The 14,714-nt window shown below is 40.2% G+C and overlaps 2 long non-coding RNA genes across 6 annotated transcripts in view; one reads left to right on the top strand and one right to left on the bottom strand.

Moving 5' to 3' along the window:
- The window catches only part of LOC138358211 (uncharacterized), a 17,748-nt gene extending 7,176 nt beyond the window's left edge, over window positions 1-10,572 (top strand). For both annotated transcript variants that reach the window (XR_011225234.1, XR_011225233.1), the window contains exons 3-5: window positions 1,087-1,250; window positions 2,498-2,596; window positions 10,474-10,572. This is a non-coding gene — a long non-coding RNA (uncharacterized lncRNA). The remainder of the gene's footprint in view (window positions 1-1,086; window positions 1,251-2,497; window positions 2,597-10,473) is intronic.
- On the bottom strand, window positions 10,411-14,714 carry LOC138358212 (uncharacterized). 4 transcript variants are annotated; one of them, XR_011225237.1, is made up of 6 exons: window positions 13,694-14,714; window positions 12,421-12,629; window positions 11,993-12,046; window positions 11,509-11,563; window positions 11,103-11,162; window positions 10,411-10,541 (listed from the first exon to the last, which is right to left on the bottom strand). It is a non-coding gene; the product is annotated as an uncharacterized lncRNA (long non-coding RNA). The 4 variants fall into 4 exon arrangements; XR_011225238.1 differs by having other exon boundaries at window positions 10,432-10,541; window positions 11,107-11,162; window positions 13,694-14,713; XR_011225235.1 differs by lacking the exon at window positions 11,509-11,563 and having other exon boundaries at window positions 13,694-14,700.

Below are 14,714 nucleotides of genomic sequence, written 5' to 3'. Positions count from 1 at the left end.
CATAGAGGGGGGTGAAGGTAGGTGGCGATGGAGTAGAGCAAAAGGGGTGGGGGTTGAAAGTAATCCCGAGTTTAATTTTTTAGTTATATATAGTGACACCTCGGCTTACGAATGAATATTTATGAACTTTTCGGGTTACGAGCCTAATTTCTTCGAAAAATTTGAATCGGATTACAAACTTTGCCTCGGGAAATGAGTTTGTTGATATGCGTATGGGCTGACCTAGCGCGTGGTGGCATGGTGATCGCGCCTCAGTTTACCAGTGTCTCCTGCCTAGTAAGTATCGCGCCTGAATTCTTTGTAAAGCATTACATTTGTTTTGGGATTTTTGGCTATTTGAACATAAAATTTGTTATGATATATCTTGCCATGAGTCCCAAGAAAGCCAGTGGTAAGGTTCAAGCCAAGAAAACACATGTGAGAATGACCATAGAGGAAAAACAAGAGAGCATTCATAAACATCAAAATGGTGCACAGGTTGTTGAACTAGCTAGGCAGTACAACAAATCTATGTCAACAATATGCACTATACTTGCTAAGAAAAAGGACATTATGAGCATTAAAGTGGCAAAAGGCATATCAACAATCCCGAAACAAAGAACACAAACACTTGAGGATGTTAAAAAGTTTTTATTAATTTGGATACACAACAAAGAGTTAGCAGGTGATAGCATTTCAGAGGCCATCATTTGTGAGAAACCAAGGCATTTGCATGAAGACCTTTTAAAGAAAACCCCTGGAACGAGGGGGGGGGGGGAAAGATGAATCAAGTTTGAAAATGTGAAAAGTTTGTGTGACAATAGAGCCTCGTGGAAAACTTTTGCTGTGGTCATTACCTGGTGGAATGCACCCAGGATGGAGTATCAGGGCTATACATCTTTTAAATCACAAAAGTAATAAACATTTCCCATCAACCTTACAAACCATATTAACCTATTTTCATGTATTTCCCCCATGTGCATTTTAACAAAGTTGCTAAATTGCCTTTATCATTCTGTAAAATTTCAATTACAGTATACTGTATATAATTTTGTTAGTATAAATGGACTGAATATTCTGAAATCACTATTAATTTTACAATTTCAGATTCAAAGGTGGTCTGGACACCCAATTTGGTCAGACAGGTGAAGAGAGCATTTAGGATAGTTCGAAGAGATGAAGATGGTCATAATTGTGTTTGAAGAGGCAAATGCCCCCCTTTGCTCCTGACATTATGTTCAGCCTATTGACCTCTGCACACCTAACACAAGGTAGGTTGAAAACTCCTCCTTCATGTCATTGGTTCATTAGCCAGAAACTTAGGGCCCATGCAGGAATATCCCTAAAAAAAAAAAAATTGGCCCCAACAATGCATCCTCCAAGTCTGGAGGATGAGTAGGAGCATTGTCGAGAAGCAGGCCCTTTAGTGTCAAACTTTTCTCTTGCAGATATTTTTTGATGGCAGGGCAAACCACTCTACATCACAGTTTTTCTGCACGTTATATATTTTTTAAAACTCTTGGATTTTCGGAATGATACACGAGCAAGGGTTTAATTTTCAAATCGCCACACAGCACAAGAGTTAGCCTATCCTGACACAAGTTAGCCCAAGTTAGCTTGTGTCCGGGCAGTGACGTCTCCTCTTGGGTAATGTATGTCCTCTTCGGCAATTTTTTCCAGAATAGCCATGTCTCCTCACAATTAAACACTTGTTGTGGAATATATCCATCAATACAGTATCTACAAAATCTTTAAAATCACGAACAAATCTTTCAGCCCCTACTTTGTCTGAGCTGGCACCCTCACCATGCCTCACAACACTATGAATACCACGTCTTTTTTCAAAATTTCTCAAACCATCCCCTACTCACCTTAAACTCTTTCGTATCTGCAAAACTCGTTCTAGGGGTTTTCTTTATAAGATCTTGCATGAAGATTTCATTGTTGACCAAACCACACACTGGAAATTGAATAGACGACGACATTTCGATCCGTCCTGGACCATTATAAAGTCGATTGTGATGAGATGAGGGAAGCAAGAGCATTAAGCAGGCAAGAGAGAGAGGTGAGGAGATGGCAAGTATGTACGTATGTACATGAATAAAACATGTACATACTTATACATAACGTGTGTAAATAGTGTAATAAACACAATAACAGTATTTTGGGAGGAGGAATGTTGGCGAGTAATGTGTTGGAGGAGGGAGGGAGGACTGGCAGGGTGTGGCAGCTCACTCATGTTTTTTGGGCTCACCATACCAACATAGTGGATCGTTATGGTGAATACATACGTAGATGGGTATATACAATGTGTGTATATAGTGTAATAACAGCAAAAACACTGTTTGATTGTAGAATATGTCGCATATATGAGGCCCATAATTTTGAGCATAGCGATGTTCTATACTTTGAATTATATAAATTCCACAAATTACACACTTTTAAATAATATTACAGTAAAAAAAAAGAAGAAATGAATGAGAAACTTCAAAATAATTGCGCAACATTTTATTCGCAGCAACTGCCGTCGCACGGGGTGGCGGGGCCGACAGACCCCCATCGCTCCAACGCTCAGCGCCCATAATTTGCTCAACATCCCAGCTCCATCGCAGCTAAAGTAAGTCACATACAATATTTTGTGTTTAGTTTCCCCGTGATCAGACTCTGCATTTTAACAATATAAGAAGAGAAAAAAAAATTTTTGGAAAGAATTTATTTCTTGTGCACCAGGGTGTTATTTGGAGACAGAGCAGTTCAGTGGTTAACCACTAAATTTTTTTTTCTCCCACACACGCACCCCCCTAGGAAGCAGCCTGTAACAGCTAACTCCCAGATACCTATTTACTGTTAGGTAACAGGGGTCATCCCCTTTTGTACAAAGAATCTGCTAAAGCTTTTAGGGCTAATCTTTGACACTCGTTTGTCTTTGTCGCCCCATATTTTTTACGTCTGAGTTGAATGCTCTAAGGCCCTTAACTAACTTTAGGTCATGTTACTTCTTGGGGAGCTAATCGACACTGCTCCTCTCTTTACATTCCTCTCTCGTTCTGTCTAAACTCGATTATGGCCCTGTTTACTCGTCTGCTTCTCCTTCTACCCTTCACCATCTGGACACACTGCATCATACTGGGTTACGGCTCAGCTCTGGTACCTTTCCATCGACACCTACCCTAAGCCTGTATGTTGAAACTGGCGTCCTGTTTCTACAGGATCGCCATGATCGCTACTGTCTTCTCCACCTTGCACGGTCCTTACAGCACCCTCACTCTTGTTTATGTCATGCCTTGACCTTTACCCATCCTGTGGTTCCTGTTCCCCTTCACCACCTATCTCTTTCTGTACGGTTGTCTCTCTTACAAAATGCTCTTTCAGTTTGTGTTACCAATATTTCCCCTCGTGTCATTCCGTCTTTGCCCCTATGGAGGGGTCCCCGTTCCTAAATTCTGTAAGCCTTGACCCACATGACTAAAACTTTTACCCCTCCTACAGTTCTAAATCACCTTTTCCTTGAACACTTTTCTTCACACTTGCACTCTATTTCCGTCTTCACCAATGGGTCTTAAGTCTGCAGACGGTGTAGGCTACTCTGTTGTTTTTCCTGACTGCACCTTTGTGTCTCCTGCCTCCGGAGACTAGCATCTTCATGGCAGAACTTTATGCTATTCTCTATGCTCTTCATCAACTCTTTTCTCGCTGTCAATCCTCCTCTGTGTTTGTAGTTGACACTTGCAGTGCCCTCATGGCTCTAGAATCCTTTAATCCAGTCCATCCTTTGGTAGTTGAAATTCAACATTGGCTGTTTCTTATCTCCAGTAGATTTAAGACAGTGGAATTTCACTGGATTCCCACCCATATTGGTGTGTTCTTAAATGAGCGTGCGGACACTGCCGCTAAGGAAGCTATCCACACCTGTCCCATCTCCCGTAAAGGTATTCCTTATTATGACTTTTACCCAGTTATTCATTTCCCCATTCTTGCCCGTTGTCAGGGTTGTTGGTTTTCTGTTACTGGTAACAAATTGCGTGCTCTTAAGAGTAGTGTGTTCCCGTGGCCTTCCTCCTACCACCGTAACCGGTGGTGGGAAACGGCTCTGGCGAGGTTGTTTATTGGTCATACACGTTTAACTCACGGGCACTTAATGGAGCGCTGCCCTGCTTCTTATTGTCCAAACCGTTGTCTCTACATGTCCTGACTTCCAGGACTTACGTGTCTTGCTTCCCGACCATCCCTCACTGTCAATTGTCCCTCGATAAAATTCTTGGTAAATTCAATACCTTTGATATTGTTCGCCGTATGCGTTTTTGTTCTTGTATTGGCGACGTTAGTGATATTTAGCGCACTATGATTATCCCACACATTTGATGGTTTGATAATTACTGTACTGTAGAGTACTTTGGTTTGGAATGTATCAAATAAAGTTGTTTCATGTATTCAAATGTGTGAGAAAATCCACTGGGGCTGTGAGATGAAGCGAACCTGTAACAAAGGCATTGCCAGTTGCATACTCTACCACCACTGATGGTAAAAGTCTTACAACTGGATATCTTGTGTGACGGGTTATGGTATCACCAGGAGCCGGTCGGCCGAGCGGACAGCACGCGGGACTTGTGATCCTGTGGTCCTGGGTTCGATCCCAGGCGCCGGCGAGAAACAATGGGCAGAGTTTCTTTCACCCTATGCTCCTGTTACCTAGCAGTAAAATAGGTACCTGGGTGTTAGTCAGCTGTCACGGGCTGCTTCCTGGGGGTGGAGGCCTGGTCGAGGACCGGGCCGCGGGGACACTAAAGCCCCGAAATCATCTCAAGATAACCTCAAGAAGAAGATCACAGCTATACTGAACCAAGATGGTATGGCTCTCCCTCACATAAATGAAAGAAATGCTGCTATTGGCCTTGCAGTGTGTAAGTTGCAGGTGGAAACAAATGAAAATTATCAAATAAATAATTAAACAATTTACTGAAATAGTAATGAACAAAAATAACACATGACAATACTTGACTATCATGTAATGCAAAGGTGAACAAGTTAGTATGACCTTAAATGCAAAAATAAACTATAAGCAATGAATGAAAGTATGAAGATATACTGGTGTTCTGAAGACAGCTACCATACCACCATGGCATCAGTCACACGATGTTGGCTGGAAGTGGACGACGGGTTAGAGACACCAAGGTGATCCTAGAGCACTAAGGGAGAGATTGCCTCTCCAGGGAGGCAGCGCTCTTTATATAGTCCGGCGGTGATGACTCATCCAGTGTCAACACGAGGTGGACATCTGGTCAACTAGCAAACTGCTCGTTGTGGCTGGCGGTGCCTTTGTGTTGAGCTGTACCACTGTCAGTTGAAGGCGGCTAACTGCTTGTTTGTGGGGACAAACTGGCAGTTAGCAGTGGCGCCCGGCTTGCCTCTGAGTCGTACCAAGCCGTGCCAGGCCCTGGGGGGTATGGAGAGGTGGCAGGACTGATGACTCTTCTGGGCTGGTGTAGATGTATACTTCCAGTGCAGAGGCATTGAAGGTGAAGGGAAAAGGCAGTTCCACTGCTATGCAGGGGATTCACGTGACACTTGTGAAGCCACAGAAAGTCTGGAGGCCCTACTGAAGCCAGTCCAAGTATTAAATAAAACCCCTGAAGTACGCCGGTGAAGGGTAAAGTGAAGGGTGAAGCAAGACCGTATGCCCCAACTTCAGGCACACACAGAAAATCACGTTTTGGTCCCGCCTCTCAACTGTGTATTTGAAGTTGAGGCGTATGGTGTTGAACTGCTTCAGCCTTCACCTGAGTGCTTGTAGGGCTTACGTAAGACGTTGACTCAAGGAGGGGCCTCAAAACTTGCTGTGATTTATGGGGAAATCCGGTTGTAAGACTTTTACAAAGTCAGTAATATACTGTGGTAGAGTATGCAGCTGCCAGTGCCTTGGGCAAGGGTTTACGTCGCCTCACAGCTCCAGTGGATTTTCTGCTTGGTGTATATCAGGTTGTGATTTTGTGTGTGTACCGTATTGTTATGATCGCCGTTTGATAAGTCCTTTCTGGCCTCAAGAGTCATTGTTACCCACCTAGAAAGATTGCAGATGGCCAAAGCAGTTATTTAAGTTAAGAAGGGACAAGTCTTAAACAGAATTTTGCATAATATTTGACTGTAAAGGGGTAAATTGAGGTAGACTGAAAAACAAAATGGTGAACCGGGCAGGCGGTACTCACAATTAGGCGAGTACACTCGGGAACTTTTAAAGTGCAACCAAACATGCTTTAGGCTCTCACAACAAGAGGTGAGTGGTGGTGGCTCAGGTGCTCAGCCAATCAGAGCACCTAAGGAGGGAGGGCAGGAGTGAGAAGGGGGTGGTATGTGGAAGTTTGGTGACAGTTGTGTGTAGTTTGTTCATCTTCATTGTAAGTTTCATGGCTTGGTGTGCATTTCCTTAGTAAATTTAATTAGGGAAAAATGCAGGTGTTTGATTTTTTAAATCAACTTTTTAAATGTGGAGTTGTTAAAGCCTCAAAGTGCATGGAGTTGGTTTGGGAGTATGGCATCCTCATGCTGTTGCGTGCTCGCGTGAGGTAGCAAAGGTGATGTAAAGTTGTGGGGTGTACATGCTTGGGACGTCCTCTCTCGGGATGGCTGGTGTTAGACCTGTGTGTTTGTCGGTTGTTGAAAAGCCGTCATCCTTTGCTGTTGTGGTATTGATTTTACATTGTTCATCTTGTAATTAATACTGTAGTGCGATATCTAGGGCTACCATTTGTAGGTTTAAAATGTCTAATACAAACAGTTGTCCAAGGAGTTTTAATAGGAAATATCATCCACCAAGCACCATTGTACAATTATATTAATTGATAGTATATGGATTGTGCAGAACTGCTTAGAATGATCTTTAACACTTGGCTATATTGGTCATGTCAAATACCTGCACGGTGAATGCTCAAAGACCCTTTCTTTATTCAGTGTTGTCACATAGCTCATGGGGGTATGGATAGTCAAACACTCATTCGGTTAAACTTGCCTTGTAGTACTTTCAGAGCTCAGTAATTTGGAATCTGGTTAGCACTTTCCAAATAAATTGACCTTTAAAGTGAATTCCTATTTAGGTTTAAAACATTATACCGAATGAGAAACTCGGATTATATAGCCGAACACCAGAAATGTTGTTATTCAATTTGGTTGCCTAAAGCACATTCAAGGACTACACATTACATGGCATTCCAGGATTCCTCTATACCTTGCCTTATGCTGTAAACATTGCCACAACCCTGTGTTTTATTGATTTAAATGGCCACAGGGAGGCATACAACACTGCAGATTATGATGTCATTAGTTATCTACTGTGCTGACAAGTGGGCTGACTGATGTTCGTTGACACCTGTATCGTGCTTCAATTTAATCGCCAGGAGATCACCCTCTCACTAGACTCGTCTGTAGGAAGTACAGTATAGTATGTCAAATTACCTTGGATCATAAATAGCATAAGACTTGGGGGTAGGAGAGGGTTGCAGTGTTTGTCATGGCTCTCAGTTGTTCCTGGTATTAGGCAATTTAGTTCTGGAATCATTTTTGTTGGCCAATGTTAAACTTTTTCGAAAGTAGATGTTTTTCTGAAAGGGGAGGAGGGGGGGGGAACCTCTATGCTTGGATACAGTTATCTAAGTGAATACTTAGATTTATACAGTAGAATAACTACCTTCTTTTCCTTAGTCAAAAAGGTTGCTTGTTTATTTCTAGGGACTTGTATTTTCTTTTATTTTTAACTGCAGCAACTTTCAGTGAATGATAGATTCTTACTGAAAGGACCTTTACTTCATTGTTGTTGCTTTATGGTCATCTCATTGTGTACAGGGATTCCGCGAAGCTTTTGGGGTTAGTCTTTGACACTCGTTTGTCTTGGTCAGCCCATATCTCTTGCCTCCGAGTTGAATGCTCTAAGGCCCTTAACCTCCTTAATGTTTTGTCCCATACTTCTTGGGGAGCAGATAGGCGCACGCTCCTCTATTTGCACTCCTCTCTCGTCCTGTCTAAACTCGATTATGGTTGCCCTGCATACTCTTCTGCTTCTCCTTCTACTCTTCGCCGTCTTGATGCTTTGCACCATACTGGGTTGCGTCTCGGCTCTTGTGCCTTTCGTTCGACTCCCGCCCTTAGTTTGTATGTTGACACTGGCTTTCTCTCTCTTCAGGACTGCCGTGATCGCTACTGTCTTCGCTATCTTGCGCGGTCCTTCCAACATCCTTCCTCTCGCCTCTGTCGTGCATTGACTTTTCCTCCTCCTGTGGTTCCTGTTCCTCTTCATTGTCTCCCACTTTGTCCAGTTATCTCGCTTACAGGATTCTCTTTCTGTTCATATTTCTAATGTTTCTCCTCGTATTGTTCCTTCATTACCTCCGTGGAGTCCCCCTTCCCAAGTTTTGTACGTCCTTGACTTGTATTACTAAAGCCTTTACCCCTCCTACAATTCTGAAAAGCCTCTTCCTTGAGCACTTTTCTTTGCACTCCCACTCTATTTCCATCTTCCCTGATGGGTCTAAGTCTGCGGATGGTGTGGGCTACTCTGTTGTTTTTCCTGACCGTACTTACATGTGTCGCCTCCCTTCGGAGGCTAGCGTCTTTACGGCAGAACTTTATGCTATTCTCTATGCTCTTCGTCTCTTGCTTTCTCATTCTCATTCCTCCTTTGTGGTTGTAGTTGATTCTCGTAGTGCCCTCATGGCTCTAGGGTCCTTTAATCCTGTCCATCCGGTGGTCATTGAGATTCAACATTGGCTGTTTCTTATTTCTAGTAAATTTAAATCAGTAGAGTTTTGCTGGGTTCCCAGCCATATTGGTGTTTCAATGAGCGTGCGGATGCTGCCGCTAAGGAAGCTATCCGTTCTTGTCCCATCTCCCGTAAAGGTATTCCTTATTCCGACTTTTATCCTGTTATTCATTCTTCCCCGTTGGCAGGGTTGTTGGTCCTCTGTGGTTGGTAACAAGCTGCGTACTCTCACACTTAGTGTCCCCCCATGGCCTTCCTCCTGCCACCGTAACCGGCGGTGGGACACTGCTTTGGCACGGCTGTGGGTTGGTCATACCCGCTTAACCCACGGTCACTTAATGGAGCGCCGCCCTGCTCCTTATTGTCCGAATTGCGTTGTCCCTCTTACAGTTGTGCATATCCTTGTTGAATGTCCTGACTTCCAGGACGAGCGTGTGTCTTGCTTTCCGACCGTCCCTCGATAGAATTCTAGATGAATCGGATACTTTTGATATCGTTCGCCTTATGCGTTTTTGTTCGTGTATTGGCATTCTTGGTGATATTTAGCGCCCTCTGATTATTTCGCACTTTGATGGTGCTACATGGCCTTCCCGGTTTGGTGCCTTCTTTTGGTAATTACCTTACCTTCATTGTTGTTTCATTTTAATGTGGTAGTTGTGATATGGATTGTTCTGGCTCACGTGCAAGGTCTTGGATTTTTTTTGGTTTTATATTAAGAAATTGCCAGTCTTGTTACTATTTGTAGAGTTAGAGATCTGCATTAAGGCCTCAATATTATATTCTTTGTTTTTTTTATAACATGTTATCAGCAATTTTTGTGGTTGGTAATATTTAGATTAATGTCAGTGATGTATATGACAAGGGTTAAGACCCCTTGTGGTATGACAGCATTTTTCCCAGTCATTTCTTTAACAAATGAAAGGGTCCTCGTAACCATTCTTTTGTCCTTTCTACCATGTACCTGTTTGTTGCTTCTTGGTCTTTCATTTGGTACTTTGGCTATTAAAACAATGGCCTTTGTAATGTTGCAATTACCATTTCTAAAAAAAATGAGCAGGTTCATTACACAGGGTTTGTTTTTAGCAAACAAAGTTTAACAAAAAAAATTCCATTCCTTCAGGACCTTGCAGATGTTAGGTCAAATTAATTGACAGTAATCTGTTTTGCCCCTTTCAAGCAATGATGGTTTTAATCTAGGTAAAATATTTCAGAATATCTGACGAGTTTGGCAGACAAATCATTTAAGACCTTTGATTAAATTTAAGTTACCAAAGACTGAAAACCATGTTGTATAGATGCTTCAGTGTCACTTTTCTAATGTTTAGTTAATTTAAGATCATTGTTAAATTTACAAATCATAACTTGTACAAAGCTTTGGTGTTGCATAGCTTTAAATTTACTTTCAAATATGAAAACTAAAATATTGACTAAAGTTTCTTCTACTTAAACTAACTAATATTTCAGACTAATTTGCAATATTTATGTAAATTGAATAGGTAGTCCACTTTTACATATTTTCAATGCATTTTGCATGCACCTATGTAACAAGTTACAAATAGGTGTAAATTTTACCAAGTATTCATTTTCAAAGTAAAAAAATTTAGATGTTTAAATATTGCATCAATAGTAGTAAACAATTTTCAGCATAATTTCAGGATAAGGTATATAAAGTAGTTATTAAAATTGTTTTATTTAATAAGTTTTACATATAGTATTTATAATACATCTAATATTTATTACTGTTTCAGGTTGTGGGACAGATGCTCCTAGATGAACAGAAGATCCAAAAGGCCAAGACAACTCCAGAGACAATCACCTGTAAAAGACAAATAAACATTAAACAGGGACACTACTTTTATTATCACCAATGCCTAATAATAAGCCCAAAAAATCCTAACACCCAATCTTTTAAGATTGGCTCAGCAAGGCCTGTCCCTTCCTCATAATTTACTTCAGAGCTTGTTCCCCAAATGGGTGCACTACATCCACCACTTTAGTGCCATCAATACATTGTACGTATGCTTTACTGAAAGCACTGTACAATGCATGCCAGGCACTAAAGTTTTAGATGCATCCACCCATTCAGCAAACAAGCCCTGTGAGAATTAACAATGTAACCATTGTTAAGGGTCCCTAAACCTATGCAAATCTAGTCTATCTATTAGATGGGTAGTAGAGCAAAGCTCTGAAAAAGCCAAGCCAGGGAAATCTGCAGGACTGCCTGGTCCCCTTTTATGGAATGGGGTAGGATCAGTACAAACTGCATCATCCCCTGTGGGTTGTAACAGTAGGACATGGTTACACACCTATAAATGGACTAGATAAGAGAATTAAGATTAGGTCATTGATATAGCTAAAACATCAAATTCAAACTCACCCACTTTTTTAGAGTAAAGGAGACTCACTCCAAGCCAGTCTATGCATCATAATCACTCACCTGAAAAATATTTCAACAAATTAATTTCAGATTTAAAGCCAATCTTGCTTTACTTTTCAAATTAGCATTCAGTAGTTTACAAATTCAGATGGAAAAAATTTCTTTAAGGAATTTACCTTTCCTACATACTCTAGTAGTAGTAGTAGTAGTAAAGATCTAATTTAGCAATATAAATATATATGGCATCAATTTGCCAAGTTCCAGTAAATGTCATTCGAGAAACTCTCCACAACTGCACTTCAATGGCAATTTACATTTATCTTTAGCCAATGCTATATTGTTTAATTTATTACTATTTTTTTACTTTTATGCAAATCTATTCAGATTAACCTTTACTACAACTCACATGATTCTGTTTAAGCAACTGACAAGAGGGACTTCTGGACTTTCCAAACCACATTCTGGAAAACTATATAAATTTAAAACCAAGCTAAAGTAAACATTGAATATTTTTTTTTTACGTAAGGGAAAAATACCATCACTTAGCACAAAACTTTTCCTGCCATTAACTTTATTTGACTCATGATTACCCTTAACAGTGTTATACATTTATAGATTAAAGCTTATTTAACAAACATTTAATGTTAACTAAACAAGATTTATATTTCATTAAAATTTTATTAATAAAACACCCTCAACTATGCTGTTTAAGATCTAATGCCCCACATTACAATTTCAACATACCATTCTATTCAATACATTCCTGAAAGGACTAAACTTGCAGATATGGTACCCACTAGCCTAAGCCTAGACTTCCATACCCTAATATTTAAAAGGTTTTTAGCAATTAACTTCTACCCTCTAATTCCAATGTACACAACACTACTTACTGTAGATCTGCAAGTATTTTCCTGCAGCTCTTTGTTGCCAGGACCTTCCACAACCTGTCATGTGAACAGTAAATATTACTAAAAAGTTATTCGCATAGCGATGTTATTTTGTTCATACCTGTACCACCAGTTTAACAGTTGCCGTTTTAAATGGCACACCAAGTATCTTGTTGTCCCATCTTTTGAAATGACTAGCTTTGTTTGTAATTAATAGTCAACATCCTATACAAATTTTATTTTCCAACAACTTTAGTCATGAACATTTTTCTGGAACATTGCAAACAAACTTTAATTTAACAACCATGTATAACATTTGAATAAAAGCAATACAAAATTTATATTTATAATTTATATATAATTTATATTATATTCTCCCAACTGTTCAGTGTCAAAAGGGAGGGGGGGTGTCCATTTACTGTACCACTTACATTTTAGTGTGGGCTTCATCCACTATTCTGATGTTAACTGGAACATTTGTGCAAGCTGCTGGTTTGAAAGGGAGCCGATTCAGGAAGCTTTCCACGTTCCTCACTGCATGTCAGCTCAGGACCTCACTACCATGTTGGGAGGCAGTTGAAGACTAACCAATCAACATCCCAGGCTGGAGAGCAGTGCCAGCTCGGGGAGAATTTACCACCTGCAAAAAATTTAATACTCTTAATCTACACCATCTATCTCATCTTTACCTAGCCCCCAAACCTTACATTTGTCAGCATTAAACTGCATCTGGTAGTCTTAACCATTTCAAAACTATATAGGGCATCGGTATTTTTTTATTTGCCAATTCTGCAACTATTGCAGTCTAAACCATAATCTTGCGAATAACCGAGGTCCAAGGAGAGCTTTTAGGCACTACTTACAACACTTCTCCCAACTTAACCCCATTTATACTAATTTCCTTTGGTATAGCCATGACCTAATCAACTTCAGTCAGCATTCCCAATGATCCGAGCCCCTATCAATTTTGCGCCACTATCAAAATCTCTGCTGAAGTCAAGGTACACAAAATCACAAACCTTATCACTATTTCCTCAACTATGCAACCTAATCCATGAACATTTAGTAATAAAACTATGCGATTCATGTATCTAGTCATGTTTCTCAAAAAGAGTAGAGAAATGGCACTTGCAATGTTAGATTCTAGAAACTTTCCTCACAATAGACCAAGCTAATGGGTCACTAATTTAAGCGTTAAAGTTAACTCAAACTTTTCCTTTAACACTTGCTATATTTGGAACTTTCCACGACCGGCCTTTACCCGACATAATTAAATAGGGTAAAAACGGTATATCAAATGCAGTAAAACTACGGTAAATTCAATATGATAAACTTGCATTCTTTACGCATGGGCTGCATAGTAAGTGAACTAAACTAAATGTTAAGCACCCTGGCAAACCACTTCGTTCTATTCAATTTCTTTATTTAATCACTTTGTCCAGCTAGAGTTTTTAGATTAAAGGAACACCCTCCCTGGTAACGGCTGAACTAGTTAACCAAATACAAATATTTAGGTAAAATATTCATAAAACCCGTCTACTTCCCCCACCAGTAGACTTGTTCAGCTAAAGGCATAATGTAATATTCCACTTTAGTAAATAAAGACTTAAAAAAACACTACCCCATCTGTGTAGTTACCAGTTACCTGACATTCTACGCTTAAAATAACCCATCTATTCCCCATAATTGTTCGATATAACTTACCTCTCACCCGCTGGTCGAGTACACAGCAGTATATATCCTCCTCCATCACTCACCGCGTGGATACTATTTCACTCTGGCCGCAAATTGCCTCAAATCACCTACGTTGTCCATAAACATATATAGAAGAGCAACTGACCGTAACACCCGTATAGCGATAATCACATAACGTGGGAACATTAGTAGTACTGCTGTCAAGACATAGATGGCGCCAGGACAAACGGTAATTCCTATGGACTCGGATACAAGACACTCCGTACATTGACAACATCGCACACTAATATTTTTACCACTTCGGACACCAGCTTTAGACGTTTCGCATATGTGTACGTGTTCCATATTAAAACGACAATATAATGCTATTAACAATTAAAATCTTCTATTTAACAGGCATATAGTTATTAAATGAAGTTTAGTGATGTAATAGACATAATCCGGAGTTGGTAAGGACGCCGCCCGCCAGCGTAAACACAACACACCCGAATACCCACAAACACGATACAACGCACAAAACACAACACTTCTGTCAGTTTTTTTATAAACTCCTTTTATATTTATTATGTGAGAGTTATACTTGCATAAAATGATAACTATTATAGGTAAGCGCCTAATATTTAATATTAATCAATAAAAAAGAAGTCAGAAGCCACACGCCTGTCTGTACATGTCTTTTGTGTAAAAGTATTTTGGGCGCTCATGTACTTGTGCGCTAGCTGGCGTTCACAACTGTTCTCGCCTACAAGCATTAGAATTAAACAAACGAATTTATTTTTTCATTTATATACAAGAAGAGAAGGCTACTCTTGAGTCTGTAATATTCATCTGATCACTGGTTTCCCATTTGGTCCTCATTGCTTTATCTTACTATTATTGAATGTCAATAACCGTATTATGCAATTTCAATTTCTTCTATTTCTTTCTTTATTATGCACCCCATACCCATCCCGTGGGCCGTGGTGTAAAGGATTACAGAGGCACATAATCGGTTCAGGAACTGAACCCTCTAGTTCGGTTAGCTAAGCAA

The sequence above is a fragment of the Procambarus clarkii genome, chromosome 82 (assembly GCF_040958095.1).
Source record: "Procambarus clarkii isolate CNS0578487 chromosome 82, FALCON_Pclarkii_2.0, whole genome shotgun sequence".
NCBI lineage: Eukaryota > Metazoa > Arthropoda > Malacostraca > Decapoda > Cambaridae > Procambarus > Procambarus clarkii.
Note: the sequence above shows the minus strand (reverse complement) of the source record. Positions and strands in the feature narration are given on the sequence as shown.